The sequence below is a fragment of the Bubalus kerabau genome, chromosome 17, assembly GCF_029407905.1.
Source record: "Bubalus kerabau isolate K-KA32 ecotype Philippines breed swamp buffalo chromosome 17, PCC_UOA_SB_1v2, whole genome shotgun sequence".
NCBI classification, from domain to species: Eukaryota; Metazoa; Chordata; class Mammalia; order Artiodactyla; family Bovidae; genus Bubalus; species Bubalus kerabau.
The window spans coordinates 21,799,516-21,822,979 of NC_073640.1; the positions used below are offsets into that span (position 1 = coordinate 21,799,516).

The following is a 23,464-nucleotide window of genomic DNA, read 5'->3' on the forward strand; positions in this document are numbered from 1 at the left end:
ACCTCAGGAAACTTGTGTGCTGTCCTGCCCAGCCTGATAAGGAGACGGGTTGAGTTTGCTGAGATAGGCAAATCATAACTTCTCCTGTCGTGATTTATTTTAGGTTTTTGAATCTTCTTCTCCTTACACAAATGAAACAAGGCCCCTAAACTGTTGTCTACCATAGGAAATTCATTCAGGCAACAAACGTTGATGGTCTTCTAGCAGTAGACGCTGGCCCTGTGGAGGGGGGTGGGGTACACTGCCCCTGGGGCAGTTAGAGGGACTCTTCAGACAAATGTGTTTTCAACACTGTGGATAATTAAAATCACAAACATGCTTGATGTGGGCATTTGGAGACCCACTCACCTGGACAGAGACATGCAACTTTTAACTACAACCCTTCAGTGTGGATTTGACTTCCTATGCAGGCTTCTCCAATCCAAATTACTAAAGTACCTTCTTTTGTAAGTTTTGTTTTCATGAACAAAGATCTTGAGTCTATTGGTTGACTGTTGTTGTTACTGGTCTTTTAGTATGGTGTGAGTTCCATTTATCCTTACAATTTAGAATATACTATATTGCCTTTTGGGCTTCCCAGGTGGCTCAGTGGTAAAGAATCCACCTACCACGTAGGAAATGCAGGTTCGACCCCTGGGCTGGAAAGATCCCCTGGAGATGGAAATGGCAACCCATTCCAGTATTCTTGCCTGGAGAATCCCCATGGACAGAGGAGCCTGGTGAGCAACAGTCCATGGGGTCTCAGAGTTGGACACAACTTAGCAACTAAACAACAATAACAAGAGGTGCTATGTATCAATAATAATTCTGCCTCTGCTACTGTCTGACTCTGTGAGACCCCACAGACAGCAGCCCACCAGGCTCCCCCATCCCTGGGATTCTCCAGGCAAGAACACTGGAGTGGGTTGCCATTTCCTTCTCCAATGCATGAAAGTGAAAAGTGAAAGTGAAGTCGCTCAGTCGTGTCCGACTCTTAGCGACCCCATGGACTACAGCCCACCAGGCTCGTCTGCCCATGGGATTCTCCAGGCAAGAGTACTGGAGTGGGGTGCCATTGCCTTGTTATAGCCAATTCATCCAATACTATATTGATGAAGCCATTCCTTGCCTTTCTGATTTCAAGTGCCATCCTTGACACGAACTAAACTCATGTGGGGGTTTTTACTAATGCATGTTCACAGACCCACCCCAGGACCAGAATCTCTGGGAATAGGATCCACCCATAGTTGGAGACCAGTGCCTTAGAGCCTTCAGTCGAGTCTGGCTCTGGGGCCCCAGGAACCACAGCCCGCCAGGCTCCTCTGTCCATGGGGTTTTTCTGGCAAGAATACTGGAGTGGGTTGCCATTTCCGGGTTGCCATTTCCTTCTCCAGGAGACCTTCCTGAGCCAGGGATGGAACCCTCATCTCCTTCTTTCTGAGGGGATTCTTCACTGCTGAGCCTCCAGAGAAGCTCCACCCAGGAGCTGGGTAGAAGGTAGAACTCTTGGTGGCCACACCAGAACTGCTGCATCTGAAGTTCAAAGTTGGGCCCAGCAGTGTGTGTTTTCACCAGGCTTCTGGGTGATTCTCACGCTGGCCACAGTTTGAGAATCACTGACCGAGGACTTAGGATGCAAGAAGGCAGCCACTGAGGTGACCACAGCACTGATGGGTTGATGGAACTATCCTGGCAGTTCTTGGTGAGTACTGAGGCAGGCGGCATGGTTAACTCACTTTCTCCAGCTCTGCTTTCCTGTTTGCTGTCAAGAGAATTGGTCATAGAGTTGCATAAAGATGACACACACATGCACACACGAAAAGGTGGGAGGTCGTAGAATCGCTCCCTGCCCTGCTCACCAACTCCACCCCCCCCCTCCCACCACACACACCATGAGGGGCTGAAGGCCTGCAAAGAGATTGCTGAACATAAGCCCCAGCTGGGTCATCAGATGCCCAGGGCCCCGCCTCTCTCTCTAGGGAACACACTGCCCCAGGGCAGAGGCACTCACTGTTCTTGAGGTCTTGGAGTACACAGGTGGGTCCTCTCACTTCCTGAGTGGTGGTGGGCGAGGGGCTGCAGGAGGTGGCGGGCACAGAGCCTGAGCTGGTTCTGCTGAGTTCTGCTGAGGATTAGGTCTGCCTGCCCTGGCTTCCGATTTCCTGTGGAGGGAAGTCCTAGCCACTAGGAAGACCTTCCCTTGTGAGCCCTGGGGAAGCAGCAGTGACCTGTCAGGGCTCCAGCCCAGAAGGCCAGGGTCCACCTTCTGGACACCCAGAGGCTGTGGGAGCCTGAGGCGGTGCCCGGCCTGTCTCTGGGGAATGAGGCAAGGCTTGCTGCTGACGGACAGAAGGCTCCGCGGGGATCTTCCCACCCACCACCTGAAATGGACATCACTTTCCAGCGTCCCATCATCTGATTCCTCAAGGTCCAAAGTAGGTGGCCTCTGGGCTGGGTTCTAAGTCCACTGTGGGGTCAAGGCTGTGACACACATGTTCAGGGTTTTATCCCCGGGGGGTTACCTCCGGGTACCTGACTCCAGGATTCCATCACATGGTCCCAAGTAGACCACAGTTCATCAACCGGCTTTTCACAGGATCACCTGGGGTTCGTTCAGTTGCAGACTCCTAGGCATCTTTCCTCGGAGAAGGCAATGGCACCCGACTCCAGTACTCTTGCCTGGAAAATCCCATGGACGTAAGAGCCTGGTAGGCTGCAGTCCGTGGGGTCGCTAGGAGTTGGATTCGACTGAACGACTTCACTTTCACTTTCATGCGTTGGAGAAGGAAATGGCAACCCACTCCAGTATTCTTGCCTGGAGAATCCCAGGGACGGGGGAGCCTGGTGGGCTGCCGTCTATGGGGTCGCACAGAGCCGGACACGACTGAAGCGACTTAGCAGCAGCAGGCATCTTTCCTGTGGGGCTCTGGCCTCTGAGGTTGGACCTGAGATATGGGTATAACAGGGGCTCACTTGATTCCTCTCAGCAAAACGGGAGCCCCCAGGTTCCACGGTGGGCATAAGGGCGCTTCGGACAAGTGGGAAGAGAGAAACTCATGCAGGTCTATGAGCTAAATGCCCTCCTCATCTTGATTACCCCTCAGTCAGTCAGTTTCTGTCCCTCCCAGCCGTGACTCAAGAGGAGGGTTTTCTTGCTCTTCCAGCCTTGGTGCTTCGGAAACAGGAGAGCGTTTTTTTTTTTTTTTGCTGCCAGTTCTGGGGCCCCACCCTGGGTTGTCGGCAGCAGTGAGTGGGGTCGTGACAGGGTTACGACACCTACTTTCTGAGGACAACTACTTTCTGAGGCAGGCTTGGTCTTCCTGGTGCCAGAGAAGAAAGTCAATCAAGGCCAGACTCGCGCGGGCGTTGGGGCGGCTCTGACCTCCAGGCCCCCTAGGAGTTGAAGGCCCGAATGAAACAGTAGGTTGCGACTCGTTTCCCTCATCTTGGCAGGAGGGTACCAGACCACAGTCTATGGATCCTTCTAGAAACGGGCGTTGCTAGTGGGGGTGGGGTGGGAAATCGGAGCAGAAACAGCTGAAAGAGTTTGCTAGAAAGTGTTTCCCTCCGGGCGGGTGAGGCTGCACCTGGCGCGTCCAGACACGTGCGTGACTTTGAGGAAGAAATGAGTTTGGAGAAGGTTTTATTTCCTGCCCACGTTCCCACGGCGCCTGGCCGCTGGCTCCCACACCCGCGTGGGCAGGCGGGCGCCGGCCGTGGGGTGTCCGCGTTTTCAGCCTTTCTGGGGGAAACCGAGTAGGGCGGCGGCACGCGGCGCTCCCTCCCGGCCGCGAGGTCGCGGGCTCGGGGCTGGGCCGAGCGGCCAGCGGGGGGCGCCTGCGGCCGCTCCGCCGCCCCCGCCCTCATCGCGCGATCCGGCCCGCGGCGGCGCGGCCACTCGGGCGGCGGAGCGGCCGGAGCGGGAGCCGCGCGGAGCGGAGCGGGCCGGCAGGTGAGCGCGCGCCGGCGCCGGCGGGGAGAGGCGCGGCCGGCCGGGCCGAGGGGGCGCGCGGCCGCCAGTCGGGTCCTCGGACCCCAGCGCAGCGGGGCGTGGGCGTGGGGGGCGCGACTGCGGCTTCCTCGCCTCCCGCCCGCCGGGGCCGCACCCAGACGGAGGGGTGGGTGTGGGCCGGGGCTGCTGCAGCCCGGCCCGCGCTCGACCTGCCTTTTCCCCGTCTCAGGAGCCGGGAGAGGCGCAACCCCCACACTCCGGCCAGCAACTTGCCTGCGGAGCCGCCCCCACCCAGGTCTTGCTCTTTCTCCAGCCCGAGCTTGGGGTGGGTCTTCTCAGATGTCCCCCTCCGTCAGGTACTTCAGGGAAGACCCTGGCCCAGACAGGACCCCAGCGTAGGAACTGGGCCCAACTCCACTCTCCGGATGACAGACTGAGACCTCACTGAGGGGCATGGCTATGTGCCCCCCCGGTCCGGCACCCTCCGACCGCTCTGTTGAAATGCCCACTGGGTTATGATGGTAAAGAGGGGCTGGTTTGTCAGGTTTCCTAGGCTCTGACAAGGCAGGGGCCCCTGGAAGACCAATGTACTCTGTTTGAAGTAAGAAAGAACTCAGAGAGAAAACTCAGGTAAGGACAAGACTAAGGGCTGGCTGGAAGCCGTCCAGCTACAGCCAGCAGTGAGCAGGACCCCCTTGCCTGTGGGGGGCCAGGGCAGTGTGTAGATGGAGAGCTGGCAAGACAGAAACCTAAACTTTCACGTGAAAGGGAAGCTAACCATCCCTGGTTGGGGGTGAAATGCTGGAGGCTTTCTCAGTGTGGGCTCTAGTTGTTCTCTCTCCTGGTTTATATCTTTGATCCCCTTTCCCAAAGGCCAAGAACACTTGTTCTTTCTGCGGCCAAGAGCCAAAGCTGGAAAATGAGAGTTGGGGCCGTTTCATTACAAGTGGAGCCTTTAAGGTGAGAGCCACAGGTGCCCTTAGAGGTTGGGCTGTGTCTGGAATGGCCAGATCTGGACTGGGCTTAGGTTCAGGGCCCTCATGGCTTGCTGAAGCCTCACACCTGGTCCAGGATGATGTTCAACAGAAACATGCACGAATGAATGAGCAGCTGTGAGGCTGAGGGGACTTGACAAGCTGGGGCTCTGGGCCCTGAGAGGAGGGCCTCTGGCATTCAGTCACTGCTTTTCCACGTGGCCAGGTGCCCTCCTAGGAGAGGGGAGCGTGTCCCACTGTGGACCTGGAACTCTCGGGGCAGATCCCTGGTGGAGTGAGGAGGCCTCATTGGAGTGGCGAGCTGGGTCTACAGGGGGCCTTTTGGATCTGCCTCCCCCTGTGCTGAATGTTTAGGGTCCTCAGTGGCTGGATCTTCCTCAACCTTGATGCCCTTGGGCTTATAAGCATGGTTGTTCTTGGGCCTTTTATGGAGGAAGGCAAGAAGAGGTGAGAGAGTTCTAATTTCTGAGGCCAGATGGCTTACAGAGCTGTGGCGTGTTCCTTGTTCCATTTGATCCTGTGAGTTAGGACAGGAATGATCAACACCATTTACAAGTGGGAAAGTTGAAGTCTTCAAAGGGCTTGTAGCAAGTTAGGTCTGGAGTGGGGACTAGGGCCTAGCCTTCTGGTCTTCCTGTCCAGTTTTGGCCTGGTTCTGGTGGAGTCTCAGTGCCCATTAGGAGCCTGATCCCAGCCCCCAGGAAGTCTCAAGCGGGCCCATTAAATCCCCCTCAAGAGTGAAACATATTGCCTGTCCACCTACCTGCCCAACTCTTCCTTCTCCCTGTTCCTACCCCCCACTGGGGGATGCTCTGGGGTTTTGCTACTGACCCTACCTTTTGGAACCCCTTCTTTTGCAACTGGGCTCAAAGGGACTGCAAATGGGGGGATAAAGACTTACATAGCCTCCATGGCAACTCCAGCAGGGGAGCCTTGAATGGCCTGCCTGGGCAGGAGGCAGAAAAGCGAGTTAGACGTGGTCCCTGCAGTCGGAAGCCTGCTGGCCAATAGGGGTGACAGGGCTTACAGTTTAGTCCCAACACCTCTGTAGAGAGGCTCACAGTAGGCAGGCCATCTGTCTAGGAAAGATGGAGGAGTCGTCATTGCGATATCTTTTGGGGGGGGCTCTGTTAATAGATCCTTTTCTTATTTATTCATGCTTTCTGTATTTTCAACATTGTCTACAGTGAAGAAGAAAAGCAAAACTCTCTTGTTTGTTCTGGAAGTGTTTCAAGAGCTATTCTAGCTTCTGAAACTTTGAACTGGGCTTGCAGGTGAGGTCTGTAAACTTCCAAATTTAATAGGGTGTGCAAAAGGAAGGTGCCAGGATTTTGAGATATTTCAGCACAAATCAGCCTCTAGAATGGCCTGGAACTCAGGCAGTAGACGACACTTGGATCTGTTGCAAAGCCTCTTGTTGGCAGCATCACCTCTCCTGCTGCGAGTCTGCTGGTATTTGTGGCTCACGACTGACTGTTGAAGAGCTGTCTGATGGGGCCTGGCTGGCGGGTGGACAGGAGCCAGAGGTGATGGAGGCAAGGTTGGTGGCAGTTTCCAGCCCTGAGCCACACCCATCTGGGAATCAAAGAGAGTTGTTTCCTAAGCTGATGCCGCTTGGTCTGGGTTGGAATTGGGGGCAGGGGCTTTGGCCAGAGAAGAGTGGATGAGTCCACATCTCTGGGGGTCCTCACTGAGGAAGCTGAGTTTCATTTCCTGAGCGTGATCAGCCCACAGCCTCCTGCTCCTCTCTGCATGTAACACAGGCTGCGTGATGCCCTGGAGTCCTGAGTCCTCTCTGCTCCTTGCGGTGAGAACTCTACTCCCACCTCCAGCCCCTGCCCCTCCTTCTTCCTATAAACCCTTCTCTCCAGTCAACTCTGTCATGTATGTTAGGACATGCTCAATCCCCTCTTGGACAAGTGACCCCAGGGATAGTGTGGGCCAGGGGCATGGCTTGGGGGCCCTTTTGATTTCAGGCTCCGCCCCCTTGGGTGTTTGTTTTCCTTAGATTTTTGGACATGGGCATTTGAACCTTGACTGTCACTTTAAGAGGGGAAATAGAAAGACAGGAGCCGTGGTCCTCCCAGCTCTCCACTGCCCAGCTTGTATAGAGGGAGCTAAATGGGGCCTCTCAGGTTAGGGTGGGCGTTTGGCCAGGGCCATTGCCAAGTGTGGGGAGCTGGCAGTGGGAGGTCCAGCCAGTGTGTGCACAGGAGGCCACCCCTTCAGTTAATGACCACCTGCTGAGTGAGGTGGCTATGAGCAGCCATCTACCTGTTTGCAGAGAGAGGCATTGTTTTCAGTTATTAACAACAAAGGCTAGTATTTGCAAGCTTTTATGCCTGGAGGACAAGAACACAGACTCTGGAGGGCATCTCTTGGGCTTGAGTCCAAGCTTAACATTTCCTAGCTGTGTGACTTTGGGCAGGTGCTTCAACCTCTCTGAACTTCAGTTTCTTATCGATAAAAAGGAGATGAAATAAGAATACTTATCTCAAAAGTCAGGAACAGCTCCTGATTAAAAGAGACCAAAGTGACATGACAACCAAATGCAATATATGAATCTGTGCTGAAACAAATTACATAAAGAACATTATTAGGACAGCTGATGAAATTAGATATGGACTGTAGATTAGACTCAGACTGTAAAGAAGCTGCCTACAGTGCAGGAGACCTGAGTTCGATCCCTGGGTCAGGAAGATCCCCTGGCGAAGGAAATGGCAACTCATTCCAGTATTTTTGCCTAGAGAATTCCATGGACAGAGGAGCCTGGTGGGCTACAGTCCATGGGATTGCAAAGACACATGACTGAGTGACTCACACTTATAGATTAAAGTATATTAATATTAAGTGAACAAATTAATATTAAGGACCAAATATAGGGCCTTGTTCTTAGGAAATACGCACTGAAGTATTTAGAAGCTCACTGTATAAGCAGCCCACTCGCAAATATTAAAGAGAAACATATGTATAAACAGATAATAAAAGTGATAAATAAATGATACAAATAGGCAAATCTGAATTAAAGTATAGGAGAGTTCTTTGTAGTTTTCATATAACTTTTCTGAAAGTTTGAAACTATTTCAAAATACAAAGTTAAAAGAAAGCCTGTGGTTAACTCATGTTACTCAGTGCCTGGCACTCATTGAATTTAGCTGTTGTTGTTACTGTTGCTTTTTATTATCATTAATATGGACAAAGTGTATCTTATCTTCTTGTTACAATACCTTGGGCAATTTTTCCACTTTACAGATGACAGTTGAATCCCAGAGAGGTTAAGTCGTTTGCTCAGGGCCACACAGCATTGAGTCCAGAGAACCTATAGGAGAACTGCTTGAAATTTATTTTGGATTAATTGCCAGCATCTGAAACCATGAGATTTTATGTAAAAACCCAGATTTCTTTTTTTTTCAGTTATATATATGTAACATATTTGTAGTTACATATATAAATTTTAATATGTATTTATTTTTCAGATTCTTTTCCATTATAGATTATTACTAGGTATTGAATATAGTTCCCCATGCTATGCAGAAAATCCTTGTTTATCTATTTTATATATAGCAGTGTGTATCTGTTAATCCTAAAACAAACAAAAAAAAATGAAGTTGCTAATTCATGTCCAACTCTTTGCAACCCCAAGGACTGCAGCCCGCCAGGCTCCTCAGTCCAAGGGATTCTCCAGGCAAGACTACTGGAATGGGTTGCCATTTCCTTCTCCAGAGGATCTTCCTGACCCAGGGATTGAACCCAAGTCTCCTGAATTGCAGGTGATCTCCTGCATTGCAGGCAGATTCTTTTACCGACTGAAACACTAGGGAAGCCCCCCGTTAATCTGATACCCCTAATTTACCCACCCCCTCTTCTCTTTGGGAGTTGTAAGTTTGTTTTCCAGGTCTGTGAGTCTGTTTCTGTAAAAGCCAGATTTCTGATTTCCTTTGATAACTCAGAAGGCTTGCAGCATTGGCCACACTCCTTTGTGACAGCTGCTGGGTGAAGCTTGGCAGCAGAGCATCCTCACACAGAGCTTCCAGTTTGCCCTGGTGCCCAGACAGCCAGCCCGCCTCGCTGGTTGATGTCTGCTCTGGCCTCTGGGGGATCTGAGTTTGCTGTCTGAGGGGAGTGTCAGTGTACACCTGATCCCAGGGCGCCAGGCCTGGAGGCTGGGGCTCTCCCCGCCCCCACCTGCTCCCCCTTCAGCAGGTGCAGTGGGCACAGCGGGTGCAGCATCGCACCTCCTTGGCCCAGCCTACACTTGAGCACCTGCCAGGTGTGTGGGGAGAGGCCGGGGGCTGCAGGCAGGCGGAGCAGGAGCCTGAAGGTGTGTCGCTCCCGCCTGCTCTGTCCTGCCAAGTTCCTATCTCCCCTCCATGCTGCCTGCAGCCTCAGCAGTGCTCCTGGCTCTGCAGAAGGGGTGGTTTGCTGATACCCCATGAGGAACTCTCAGAAGGGCCCCCAGGGTGCAGTCTTCGTCTTGGCTTGGTGTATGTAGGTGGGTGATTATTTCTCTTCTCTGAGTCTCTGGGTCTTCCTCTGTAAAATGGGGCTGTACTGCCTCCATGAAGGGTGGTCAGAGGATTGGAGGCTGGCACATCAGGTGGGGGTCTGGGGATATGGTTGTAGGACTTCCCTGGTGGCTCAGATGGTAAAGCGTCTGCCTACAATGCAGGAGACCCGGGTTCAATCCCTGGGTCAGGAAGATCCTCTGGAGAAGGAAATGGCAACCCCCTCTAGTACTTTGCTTAAGAGAATCCCATGGACAGAGGAGCCTGGCGGGCTACAGTCCATGGGGTCGTAAAGAGTTGGACAGGACTGAGCGACTTCACTTTCTTTTTCTTTCACTGTTTCACTCCACATTTGGCCTCTGGTTCCCAAGAGGCAGAGGAATGAGCAAAGGCTGGGAGTGAGGGCACTGGTCCACAGGGAGTAGGGCAGGGAGGCTGGGCAGGTGTTGTTCCTGTGGCTTTGTGGGTGTGCCTTATTGTCCCCAGTCTCACAGAGGAGGGGACAGGCCCCATGGCCAGGCGGGAGGGGCTCGCCTGGTGGGTTTGGTGTTTGACAGATGGGGAAACTGAGGCTCAGAGAGGCAGGGTGACCTTGAAGAGGAGTCCCACACAGCCAGGCAGCGTCTGCCTCCTGGGCCAAGACCCTGAGCTGCGTTCCTGGGGAGGAGGAGAGGATCAGCTCATTTCTTATTTTCAGATGGCTTGGATTTTATGTTAATTACAGAAATAATTCTCATTTATTATTAAAAAGCAGAAAACCTAAGCAGTTAAGTGGGGGAGATAAACCAGAATCTGTGCTCATTAATGTAACCCATTACTGCCTTGGTGTAATCTTTCCAGATGATTTCTTGTTTTTTTTTTTTTTGTTTTTTTTTAACATGTGACAAGAAGAAAAAAAATGAATATCACATTTCTTATTCTGTCCTGCTTACTCCCAGGCTTTGGGAGTAGAGGTGTTAGGTTTCCCAGACACGTATTGGGCTCATCCCAGCATTTTGTACACTAGGAACCCTGACTGATTTTCTCAGCCCTGCTCTTGCTGGACACTTAGGTTTCCTCCAGTAGTTCTGCCGTTAGATCTCTGCTCTAAGGAGCCCATAGCTAAGTCTTTGTACACATTTGGGATTCTTTTCTGTAGGGTGAATTAAGACAGGTCCACTTCTCACCTTGAAGGCTGGATACAGGTTTGCGGTAGGGCTGTGTCTGGGGGCGTGGAGGTCTTGGGCGCCGAGAGCAACCCCCTCCTCCATAAACTGCTTTGTGGTCAGAGGATGAGACAGGGAGGGGTGCCCACTGGAGGGCTTTGCCAGGAGAGGGGTTAAGGTGCCGCCATCCAGGCTGGTACTGGAAGACTTTAAGCTCCTGTGGGGGAGGCGGGTGGAGGCGAAAGAGAAGGTAGCCTGCGCTCCGGGCTGGCCCGTGGTGGCGCCTGCAACCCCGCAGCCTGTTCTGCTTCCACAGAGGGGCCTGGGGTCGTCTGTGCCCGTGCTCGGGGGTCAGGCTAGGAGTGCGTCCTTGTGATTTGGGGGACAGGGTAGCGAGCTCCCCCCCACCCCTTCCAGGGAGCCAGGCTGAGACTGCTTCTGTGCTTCCAGCTTTGAGACTCCCTGGGGGTGGGGGGACATTTTTCATCTGTAGGGAGGGGCTGGAAATGATACCGGCACTGAGCGACACTCAGATGGGAGAGCTGATGCCAGAGCCCTGCCAGTGACTGTTTCAGCATTGCGTTATGGAGAAACTAGACGCCCACGAAGGAAGACAGAGCAGCACGCCTGCCCACGCACACTCAGCCCCCAGATGTCACGGCTTCCAGCCCGGGCCACCCTAGAGCCACCTCTGCTCCCACGCACTTCCCCCTTCCAGACCTCACGTCACTTCATCTGTGGGAATGGTAGTACAGCCATGCCTCTTTTTATTGTGCTTTGTAGGTAAATTCTGTGTGTGTGTTTTTCTTTCTTTCTTTTTTTTTTAAACAAATTGAAGGCTTGTGGCCACCTTGTCAGATGATGGTTTGAATTTTTTAGCAATAACGTATTTTAAAATTAAGGTATGTACGTTTTTTAGATATAATGCTGTTCCACACTTAACAGACTAGAGTCTAGTGTAAACATAACATTTATATGCACTGGGAAACCAGAAAATTTGTGTGACTCACCTTGTAGACATATTCGTTTATTGCAGTGATCTGGAACTGAACCTGCAATACTGAGGACGTATTCTTGTTTATATTCCTAAAAGAGAAGGAATTCAAAAAAAGAAAGAAAAAAAAAGCATTATCTCCACATCTAAAACTTAGCAATATTCTTTAAAATTATAGCTATCCAGTCAGTGTATTATGTTCAGATTTCCAATTGTTACATACAGGTCAAAAATAAAATTTAAAAAATATTTTAGTTTTTAAAATCAGAATTCCAATGAGGTCTACATAATGGGATATCTTTAATGGGTTGATATCTTTCTCCAGTCTTCTTTAATCCGTAGTTTTGATATTCATTCATTCTCTCTCTTGTGCCAGATGTTCTGCTTTTTTAAGCTCTCTATAATGATCAACACATTCTTTATCCACCAAACCTCCTATAAATTGGTAGTTGTGTCTCTAGCCTTGATCTACTTTAGCTTCGACTACCCCCACCCCTGGAGAAGGAAATGGCAACCCACTCCAGTGTTATTGCCTGGAGAATCCCGTGGATGGAGGAACCTGGCGGGCTACAGTCCATGGGGTTGCAAAGAGTCCGAAAGGACTGATGCACAGCACACGCCCACCCTGCCCTGCGGCCACCGCAAGAGCACTTTGGAGAGGGGGTTGCAAACTTCTGCTGGGAGGCTTGCATTGTCTGGGACAATCTCTTCTTGTAATCTTAAGTGGCTTTGAGATAGTGGTATTGTTCATTATCATAAAAACCTTTCATTTTCACCTGGTTACAAGTGGTGCTGAGTGAGTGGAGAACTTCCAGTCTCAGGCCGCTGTTTTTCCTTATTCCTGCTTTTTTTTTCATAGTAGTTGCTTTTCCCTATTAATCTTTTAATTACTTGGGTAGTATACTTTTATTAGAGAAAGTTGGAAAACAGGCATAAACAAGAAAAGTATGAAATTAAAACTATGCTGAATTTTATCACCTGATGATAACTCCTTAGATTTGGAGTATATCCTTTCAGACTTTCTTGTGTGGAATATGTATGTATACACACACACACCCGTGTATGTGCATCTGTGATACTGTTAAAGGAAAGGTGGAACTCTGCACACGGGTCTGTTTTCACCTTGTGGCATCTCCATAACTTCCTCCCCAGGATCTGTAGGGAGGGACGTGGTCTTTCTCCCTGTCCCTCAGTGGTTCACACCAGGCGGGGTGTGGGGAAGGACAGGCGGCTGTGGGTGTAGCCCAGCTGCCAAGTTTTTCAAAGGAAGTAAGGACTTTTGGTTGGCAGGGCAGTTGCTTTCACATCTGTTCTTTTAGGATTCTCTGCAGTTGCTCAACACACTGTGACCGGGCTTACCCCTTTCCTTGTCCAAAGTCCTGTCCCGGAGGCCTGGCAGAGGCTGGGGCCAGGGGGTGGTTATGGGAGCCAGCCCCCTGCCTTCTGGTAGGCTGTGCCACCAACAGGATGCAGGGTTGTTCATCTTTCCTTGTCTGGCATTGGAACTGGGACAAGGAGCAGCTGTTTAGATCTCTACACAGGCGGGACGGTGGCTAAGGGAGCTGACTTTGGGAGCAAAGATGCTGTTTACTTCTTAGCACATGTGTTTTTTTTGGAGTGGTTTGGTAGCTCACCCCAAGTCACCCCTTAGGACCACCACTGATTAGGAGTGAAGGCCCTTGTTCCATCTTGTAACTTGGAGGATATAAGTGAAGGAGTGAGCCAGAGCATCTCCATATGTTTCCCACCTGAGCAGGGAAGGGATCTTAGCACATCTCTGAGTCTGCAGTCAACCGAGAAGAGATGAAGGCAGAGGCGCTGGAGGTGAGTCGCTGCGCTGGAATGCAACCCCCTTGGGCCCCAACCCAGCAGTGTGAAAAGTCCATCTGGGGGGAGGGTGAGTGACGGGACCACAAGCTTGTGCCTGCCTCAGCGAGGCTGTCTCCTTGGGGATCTCACTTTGGTCCCCGGGCCCAGAGCATGGAAGAGCTGAGGGCCTGAAGGAGGGGCAGCCAGGAGACCTGATGCCAGTACTGGGCCAGACTGCTCTGTCCTCCCAGGCCGAGTGAGTGCTGCTGTCTGCACAGAGAGTGGGTTCTGTTTTTCTGCTCTGCGTTCTTGTTAGAAGACTCTGGGGGCAGATCAGTTTGGCAGAAATGTACAAAGCCCTCTTGAGTGCCTGGTGCTTGGTGGTGGTAGTGGGGGGGATGGTCTGCTGGAAGAGAAGAGGTGACCCCTCCCCCCGTCACTCCTGATCAGGTAGGGATGCTGCAGTGCCAGTCCAGACTTGATGGGGGCTGGAGGATGCGCTTCCGAGGTGGCTCAGACGTGTGGGTGGCAGGTCGATGCTGGCTGTGGGCAGGAGGCCTCAGTTCTCACCACAGGACTGCTCAAGTGCCCTCATGGGCACTGGCTGGCTTCCCCTAGCGTGAGTAATCCAAGGGGGAGCAAGGTGGAAGCCGCAGTATCTTTCATAACTTCAGAAGACAAGCATGTGATGTCTACGGTATTTTGTTGGTCACCCAGGTAATGTGGGAGGGCACCATACAAGGGCGTGGACACCAGGAGGCAAGGGTCACTGGGGCTGCTTACCGCCATGGCCCCAGCAGCTTCCAGCTCTTATTCTCCCAGCCTAGTGAAATGAGACCATCTTTTTTTTTTTTTTTCATTGAGTTCCTACAAAAGTCCCAGAATTGAGCATTTTAAGTCACCTGCCACTCTAGGGGTCACTCTTTGAGTCACTCTAGGGGAAGCCAGCCAGCATGTCATGAGGGCACTCGAGCAGTCCTGTAGTGAGAACTGAGGCCTCTTGCCCACAGCCAGCATTCCTGCCCATTCCCCAGTGGACACTGACCAGGAGCCCACCCCTGGAGGGCTGACTACCCGTAGGAACAGGGAGCTGTTACTGGACGTGGAAGCTGCGGAAGGAGTAGGACAGTGTGTATTCTCTAAGGAGAGTCCTGTGGTCCAGAGGAGGTGACGATGGGACATTGCTTCCGGAAAGGTGGCATTTGTCCTTGTCTTGGCAGGATGAGTAGCATTTTAACCATCCCAAGTGGCAGGAAGGCCTGAGCCAGGGCACAGTGGGGTGAGGCAGCTGGATCGTGGGGTCACGGGAGATCAGGCTGCAGAGATGACTTGGGCCAGGCATGGCGGTGGGTCAAGCGGAGGAGCCAGGATTTGACTCAGGAGACACCAAGAAGCCATGGAAGGTCTCTGACCAGGGCAGGCATGCAATAGAGCCAGGATCTAGAGAACACCCTCTGTCTGGCCTTCCTTGTCTTCGGCTATAATTGAGCACTTACCGTGTACCCTACACACATTTCTCACTTAACCCTCACAGCCTCCCAAGGTGTTGGATGACATCACCCTGACTTTATGATGGGCCAAGGTAATGTAACTGGGCCAAGGTCCCTCGATGGGGACTCTGACTGCAGAGCTCTCGGCCTCTTCATCCCATATTCATGGGACAAAGGACTGTCATGAGAGTGAATCACCAGCCTGATTGCTTGGACCCTTCTCAGGGCTCCTCTGGGGTGTGGCAACTCTCGTACGGATGGTTTCCGTGTCCGCACTCCCTCCCAGACATCTGCCGGGGGTGCTGTGGGGTTTCTTCCCTAGGGGGAAGGGCTTGACATCTGGGTTTGTCAACTGGAGCCAAACTATTTGCTCAGTGTTCAGTGTTATTTGTCTCTTGGCCGACTGCCAACCATGTCTGCCTTGTTTTCGCTGCAGTTTTATTCCGTCTTGCCCACCATTTCACGGCCTTGCCACTCTCTTGTATGGGGACTGGTGGCTCCCACGCAGCAGCCAGGCACTGACTAGGCCATCTCCCTGGCCTGAGATACCCTCTCGTGGGCCTCTTCCTCCTCTAGGTGGGTGAGGTCTCTCTCCCCTGAGCTCTGGACCATGTATCTCGCCTTCAAGGATGCCCCTCCCAGATCTTTGTGCCATGTCATCGGTGGGCACATCTTAGCCTGGAGCTTGCCTGGCAGGGGGTGTGTCCAAGTCATGCTTGTGTCCCCAGCACCCGAGAGGGGTCCTGCCCACAGAGAGGAGAGGGGGTGTTGCGGAGTGAGAGGGGAGGGGCGGGTTGTGCTGTGCGCCTGGCACCTTGAGTGAAGGAAAGCCAGCCTTCCCTGCCTGAGGCTGAGGAAGCCCACAGCTGCCCCTCCCTGGGGGGAGTTTCTCCAGCAGGAGCAGCCTGACTCCAGGGAAGCCGTTCTTTGCCCCTGAGGAGGGTCATGATGTGAGTGAGTGAAAGCACCAGCTATAGAGTCAGACAGACCTGAGTTTCAGTTCTGGCTTTTCCCGTTGTTTCTTTTTTTGTTTTAGCTGTGTGTGCTTGGGCAAGTGAGTAGCCTCTCTGAGTCTCAGTTTTCTCTCTACAGAATGGGCATGATAGCAGGACCTCCACCTGAGGCTGGGCATGGTGCCCAGCATGCAGTCAGTGTTTAAATGCTGACCCCAGGTCCTGCCTGCTGGGACCTCACAGTTGGTGTGAGGGGTGGGGTGCCAAGTGCCCAGTGACTGGGGCTCAGGGTGCAGCAGGCCGGCAGGGAAGAGTGCCTCCTCTGAGGAAGGAGCTGGAGGGGAGACCTGGGGAGGGTGAGGCTGGGAAAACTGGGCTCCGTTCTCTTGTCTGGAGGAGGAAATGGCAGCCCACTCCAGTATTCTTGCCCGGAGAATCCCTTGGACAGGGGAACCTGGCGGGCTGCAGTCCATGGGGTTGCAGAGAGTCAGACAGGGCTAACGCGATTTAGCACACCCTTCTTTGTTATTGAACAATAGGGCTTACTGTCAGGATACCAGGTAGAAAATGACCCCAGGTCCCCATGTCACATGTTCAGGGGATGCCTTGTGGACCAGGAGGTGCGTCTCTGTGCCCTGCTCCCTTCCTGTCTCCCGCCTCACCACTGAGCACCCCACCATTCCAGAAGGGAAGCTGAGGCCTGACATTGGAAGGGGAAACTGGAGCTCGATGAGTGGCTTCCAGGGACGCAGGGGTGCTGGGGTTCTCTGGGGGCTCTTTGGAATAGGGATTCCAACCCGGGGCCTTAACCTCGGCCCCTGGCCTGGCCCCAGTACGGGGCAGGGGGCAGCTGTGAGATGGAGAGGCGGCAAGCCAGGCTGGAGACCTTTGACCTCTCAGAGAGGGATGAGGCCCCCTCGCTGTGCAGGTGGGGAAACTGAGGCTCAGGGCCCTGTGTGAGAGGTGGAGCCAGGAAGAGGCTCCCTGGAAGGCTTCTGTCGCCTCTTAATTGCTCATTAAGGCGCTGCTCGCCCCCTGCCTCCAGCCAGCGTCACCGGGCTTCTAATGCAGGCTTTGGGTTCTTGTTTTATTTTTACTTAATGAAAATTGTTCCAGTTTGAAGCTTCCAATTTCCATGAGGTCATTGGAGCCAGGAGCCTGGCCTGACGGCTCCCCCCACTCCTGTCAGGGGCTCTTGCTGTAGCTGGGAGAGGGGCCCCCGCCTGCACGCCCCGAGAGGCGCTGAGCTGAGGGCTCAACGTTAGCCTTTCTGCTGCTCCCGCCGCCAGAGCAGGAAGTTGTGGGTCCAGATGTGAGTCACTCTCATTAGGTAGCCGGTGGAAGGAGCCTTCACGTGTGTGAGTCTAGACGCTGGCCAAGGAGGGGCAGGCGACGGTCACCTCTGAGCGGGCTCTGACCCTGGCCCAGCTGCTGGGGGGCCCTGGAGGAAAGCCAGGTAAAGAGGGCAGAGGGGATGGGGCGCCATCTGTCCTAGAAGCCTGGGGCCCCTGGGCAGCACCCCTCCCCACCAGGCAGGCCTGGCTGGGGCGTGGGTGGACACAATCTGGACTGGCGGGAGGGGAGGCTTTGAATGACCAGGTGAGGGGCCTCCTGGACAAGGTCACTGACTTGTCTCAGCCTGACAAGAAGCTACTGTTAGACTGTGGTGGTGGTCATTTGGCTCGGTCCACCTAGGCTGCCGTGACCCAGACTCTCAGGTGTCCACATTTCTCTTCAAGGTTGTAGTTGCACATTTACAAGTACACTTTACTTTTCTCAGTGAAAGTAAAAGTGAGCGGGGGAAGAGCAATTAAATTTATTTTGTTAGATTAAAAAGAAATACACCAAAACCACACTCTGAAAGTGATGCATTCCTGAGACAAAGAACAAGATGCCTGAAGAAAATGGATGGAATAGTCTCTCTTTACCTCCAAGTCGTCTCAGCCCAAAGCTCTGGAACTAGCAATATGGACCATGGGGAGTGGGTCCTTCTGGATCTTTCTGCCTGTTCATCCAAACACAGACACAGGGCAAAGCAAGCAGCTCTTGTCCATGTCATCACACGAGGGTTAGGACAGCGGGCCCTGGCCGGCCTCTAAGGGAGGGGATAGGGAGGGGGAGAGAAAGCGGAGGCCAGGGCTGGACCTCCAAGAGACAGACCCCCCTGGCCCCAAGGCCTAGATGGACGGCCGCAGCCCAGACTGGCTTTGCCTGCAATGGCTGTGTGACCGTGGCCTGTCACCGGCTCTCTCCACCACAGACATGCGAGTGGACGACGTGAGGGGTGACTAGACCACCGTTTCTCAGGGTAGTGGGCCCTGCTTCTCAGCTTCTTTTAGCCTTGTGGATGAATGTGCTTAAAATGTAGGTGTTCGTTTTAATGTGTTTCAGAAAAGGAAAAAAAAAATCTGTAAATAGGACCTGTGGCTTCATGCATGTATTTTTGGCTTGGACAGGGCTAAAGAAGACACAGAAATGAAACGGGGAGACTTAAGAGGAAGTGTAGTGGGGTTGGCTCCGCAGGAAGTGTGGGCGTCCAGCGGGTGAGGAGTCTGGAAGGCTCATCTGAGCGCCCTGGTTTCTGGCTCGGCTGCGGGCCTCCCCCCTCCAGATGGGCCCTGGGCTTCCTGGAGTTTTCCTGTGGCTCCGGGTGTGGGGGAGGAGGACTCTCAGGTTGTGCAGCCTCTGCCCCCCCGGGGAAGGCGTGAACTTCGTGGGGGAGTCTCCAGGGGTAATTCACTGAAAACAAGAGTCTGTTTGCTGGCGACCATTTCCCCAGGGGTGAGGTAGGGGGTGAAGGGCAGTCGTGGGGCCTCTTTGCCAGGAGTGGGTCTGGCGACAGGCAGGCCTCCTGTGGGCCCTTTGGGGATGGGGGCTGGTGCAGTGGGCGTGAGGGGTAAGGGGTGGGGGGCAAAAATGGAGCTTCCAAAAAGCCAGAGGTGCTTTTCCAGAGGAGACAGAGGCCCGACTTGATGTTACTTTGAGGATGTGTGTCCCTTTACAGTTTGTAATTACCAGTTTAGCCCGTTCCCTGCCTACCCACCCCCTCCAACCCCCACCTCCTGGTGTGGTGGTGTTGTCTGCCCCCCGTTTGTGAAGGGGAAGCCCGAGGTCTTGTCCTGGGTCACACAGGGAGCCAGCCGGTCCTTGGGATATCCATTGGTGTGCGCTGCCTCTCAGGGCGAGCCGCCATGTTTGAGGCCTGGCGTGGGGGTCGGGATGCTGCGCCTCGTCTTTGGAGGGGCTGGTTGGGGGAGCACGGCTGAACGGGTTTTGGGTGGCTTTGGAGGGCCCTGGGGTCGAGCCTTCCTGGTGGAGGGTCTTGTCTGCCCCCACCTTGGGGTAGCCGGGGCTGAGTCAGGGCTCTGGCCCCAGCGGGGCCTGCGTTCTTGGACACGCGCTGGCGTCCTGCCTCTGTGGGGAGATGTGTGACCCAGCCCTTGGCATTTTCCATAACTTGCCATCCCAGCACTGCTGGGTCATCAAGGGGTGGCCGGTGGCCTGTCCCTCACCTCTTTCCTCCTGCCCTGGGCACATTTGCACTGAGCTAAAGGCAGCTATCCACGTCTTATTGCCTAGGCTGAGGTCAGTGCTTAACTCAGTTGGGAAAGTTCAGGGTCTCTGAGGAAGCCGGCAGAGGGGTCACCCCAGGCAGGGTCTCTGAGTCAGTGTGGCCACGTCCAGCCTTTGGTGGGGTCGGGTCTTAGGGATGAGTGGGAAATGCCAACAGCGTTTCCTTTCCTTTAAAAGACCTCAGTAGCCAAGAGCTGGGAGGTAGTTTGGCTCGGTGAGTCAGGCCTTGATATCGGAACAGCAATCGGAGAAGCAGGGTCTTCTGGAGGCCATCGGGTCCAGCCCCCTGCCTCCAGGCAGAGCTGGATTAAGGCCTGAGTTCAGTGGCCCCTCTGCCGTCTCCTGGCAGTGTGCAAAATGAGCAGGGGATTGAGCTAGTTTCTTGCATCTGTGAAATGGGTCACGCGTGGTACCCAGCGTGCTGGGTAGTTGTAGAATAAAGGAAGGAGTGTGCGTGGCACGGCCAGCATGGAGAAGCCTCTGCCCCCGCGGAAGCGTTTGTCGTTACTGTTGTGCAGCTGTGTTTGGGGCTCTCTCCCCCGTCCTGCCTTGGGTGGGAGGGTGGGCATCCTTGGAGAAGGGAACCTGGGAGGGGAGGGGAGGCTGGGCAGGGCCGGCTGAAGGGTATTGCTGAGGGGCCTCCCTGTAGCCCTTGGGGTAGTCACAGTCTCTGGGTTTCTCAGTTTTCTCCTCTGTAAAATGGCAGCACCCAGGCAGGTTGCTGGTAAACTTAAGGTCTGAAAAATGCTTCCCAGGCATCTGAGACCAGCAAACTCGGGCCTCGGTGTTCCTGGCAGTGGTGAGCCCCCTTCCTCTGCCCGAGGGGCCCAGCAGCTCTGCCCCCGTCCTCCCAGCCCAGGCTCACTTGTGGAGTCTTCACTCGCCCACCTGTGGCTCCTCCTGCCATCACCTTCCAAAGAGGGTGGCCCGGTGCCCACCTGACAGCCATCGACATCCGGCTCAACCTGCCATGGCCCACGGATTTCGCAAGGGGCTCCGTCACGGCCAGGGCCTTGCTCAATGCCTGGCACAGGCCTGCAGGGCCGCGGCATCTCTGCTCCCCACGCGCCCCTTTGCCCACATCCCCACCCACTGCGTCTCTAGCAGGACAGGGCCTCAGGATGGGGCGGGGCGGGCTGAGTGAGCCCGCTTTGTGAAAAGTCACCTTTTCACCGAAAGACGGCTGAAAGCCTCCTCTCTGGCGACCCTTCTCCCCGCGACGGCCAGGGCTGCCTCTGTCTGCTGATCTCTTTGATGGTCTTGCTTCATCGGTGTTTTCTGAGCAGAGTGCTGTGCTGGGGGCTAGACTGAGCCCACCCTGGGTGAAGAGAGGCTGGGACGGCTGATCTTGAGCCTGGAGACGAGGCCTGTGGGCTTCCTGCGTTTCCCTAACACACAGATGGATCAATTCCTCCTGTCCCATTTGCGTTCAAACCCCTTCTCCTGGCTTTCGCCGATCCCCACCCCCCCATCCTTGCCCTACCTCTGGATCTGTCTGCTGAGCTGGGCTGGGGGGGGGTGATGGTGGGGGTGCCTGTGATGTGGGGGAATGCGTGCCATTTGTGGGTGGGGAGCAGCGTAGCGGGCCTGGCTTTCGGGCATCAGGAGGCCCCCAGGGGAGATGCAGGCAGTGGTGCCACGCCCCATCTTCAGGACCCAGAGTACTGGGTGAAGGCCTCTGTCTTCAGGATCCGAGCCTCCTTGCTCTTGAAAGTGGCTTAGTTCACCACCTCAGGTGCAGCCGACTTGGGTCTGGGGCTCCTGCCGTCACTGGTTGGCTGAGCGAGGAGAGGGCCAAGATCCTGGGGTGCAGCCCCTTCCCTACACCGGTGGGGAAACAGGCCCAGACGCTGGTGTGCTTCCCCGGTCAGAGCTGTGCTGGAGGCACGTTTCCCCTGGGCGCACTCAGCAGGGAGCTGTGGGTTTGGGCTGGCCAGCCCCTCTTCCTGCCTCAGTCTCCCCATCTCTGCAGTAGTCAGATTGACTGTGCCTCCCATCCACCTTTCTGCCGTGCGGGCCAGGGAACCCCCAGGTCTGCCCATCCCTGCTCCCTGAGCCCTACTCCTCAGGCGTCTCCTTCAAGCCCCCATCTGGCTCTGGGAGGAGGAGCCCTTTGAAGTTGGCTGGAGGCATTACTTTAATGGGGCCCTGGCCTAATGGGGAAGCGTCTTGTTTTGAAACACCCAGACTCCCTGGAGCCGCTGCCCAGGTTCCCTGGGGAAGGGGTGCCTCGGCGCCTCCCAGGCAGGCCTGGGACAGGGGCTGGCACCCTGGGATCTCTCTGCCAGTCTGCTTTCTGGCAGGGGAGTGAGAGAAGAGAAAAACTGCCTTTTGGGGGCTGACGGCAAGTGAGGTTTTGCTGTGAGGGCTTTGTCTCAGGCACCCTGGTCCTCAGCTGTGTTCCTGCCCCACAAAGCCCACCTCTCTCTGTCTTCTGGGCTGGAGATGATGGAGTGGGAGTGACATCAGTTTTTCCGGCCCACCCCTCCTCTGTGGAGCCGGCTGGGGTGGCCCCACGTAACGGCACTCCCTGGGTGCCAGCCTCTGGGTCAGGCCCCTGGGCCTTAGGTACCATCACACGTCCATCCTGAAAATGAGGAAACCGAGGCCCAGAGAGGTTAATTAATGTGCCTCAGGTCACCCAGCCTCTCTGATGTGGAGCTGGGGTTCTTGCTCGTTTGGTCTCAGAGCTTGTGCCTCTCAACCACTAGACTTTCCTGGGTTCACAATTGCTTGGCCTGAAGCTGGGCCCTCGCCCACCCTGGCATTTCTTCGCCTCGAGGGGCTTACGTGGCCCGCGTCTAGTCTCTCCCCTCCCCACAGCAGGGGCTCGCAGGGACCCTGCCCCGACCTTGTTTGTTGTAGCTCCAGCACCTCACCTGGTACCTGGTGTGGGCAGGAGCCCGGTGAGCACCCGGTGGAGGGCAGCACAGGGGCCTTGGGCTGGGGTAGAAACAGCACCGCAAGTTTAGCCCCTTCCCCGGGGAAGTCTCTGGATATTATAAGGAGTTTTCGTAGCCATTAGGTGATTTCACTGCCAGAACAGCCCGGGGAGCCAGGGAATGTGTTTGTTCTCATTGCTCAGGTGAGAATCGGGAGACCTGAGAGGCAGGTGACCCACCAAAGCTCATGCAGATAGGACTAGCGACACCAGGCTCGGGGCCCAGGCTCCGCAGTCCAGGGCAGGCTGTTTTTGACTCAGTTCATGAGTTTGGGGGGTGAGGGTCCCCGGTGTGCCAGGCAGTGTTGGGTCCTGAGAGCGGGGCAGTGTGTGGCCAGACACTGGCCTTGGGAGAGGCGGTGGCAGGCCAGGATTCCTGTGCTGTGGTGGGACGTGCAGGCTCTGAGTCCAGGTTGGGCAGCCCTCCTGGAGGAGGTGGCCACTCAGCCTGGCTCTGCAGGACGTGCAGGAGTTTGCCAGGCAGAGGGAGCTGGGGCTGGAAAGGTAGTCAGCGCTCTTAGGCTGCCTGAGTCTGGAGAGAGAGGGTGGGGCTTGTTTGGGGAACCGAAAAAAGTCAAATCTCACAGCCACAAAGAGGGCCTCAGGAAGCACTGGAGGAGTGTGTTGGGCAGGGGTGAGTAGGACGGAGCTCATTGACCGTGGGGTGGCAGACAGGTGAGGGGAGGCCTTGGGGAAGATCCCAGGGGAGGCTTGGGTTTGAGGGAGCATGTGGCTGCCGTGGACCTAGGCTCCATCACGGCGACTGCCTGTGCCCAGGGGAGGCTGGCTCTGGAAGACCAGTCTGTGAAGGGAAGGGGTGGGCTAGGAATGGGGGTGCTTGGGCTCGGGGGAGAGCCGTGGGGAGGGGCGCCTGAGCCCCTGTGTTTGTGGCTCCGGAAGCCAGGCTGTGGTTTCAGGGGGTGTGAGGGAGGTCGGCTGGGGCTGCTTCCCTTGCAGAAGGGCTCTTCCGGGCTCCGGGCTGGGCCTTCACCAGGCAGCCCTCCCCCTTCTCCCTGCTGATGTGCCCCCTTGACCTCACACCGTTCTCAGGAAGCCTTGAGGAAGGGGGTTCTCGGCCCCTTGGATGAGGGCCGGGCTCTCTGGTGGGGGTCTCTGGGGAGTGGCTTC

General features: G+C 54.8%; 1 protein-coding gene and 1 long non-coding RNA gene across 2 annotated transcripts in view; one reads left to right on the plus strand and one right to left on the minus strand.

The window, feature by feature from the left end:
* Window positions 1-970: 970 nt before the first annotated feature.
* LOC129631350 (uncharacterized) lies at window positions 971-3,808 on the minus strand. The gene is made up of 3 exons (XR_008704008.1): window positions 2,512-3,808; window positions 1,991-2,141; window positions 971-1,734 (listed from the first exon to the last, which is right to left on the minus strand). It is a non-coding gene; the product is annotated as an uncharacterized LOC129631350 (long non-coding RNA).
* Window positions 3,809-3,862: 54 nt separating this feature from the next.
* Window positions 3,863-23,464, plus strand: part of ADCY7 (adenylate cyclase 7) — a 62,660-nt gene continuing 43,058 nt past the window's right edge. Inside the window, exon 1 of the mRNA XM_055553835.1 lies at window positions 3,863-3,931. The gene's annotated coding sequence lies outside the window, so the exon portion shown is untranslated. The remainder of the gene's footprint in view (window positions 3,932-23,464) is intronic.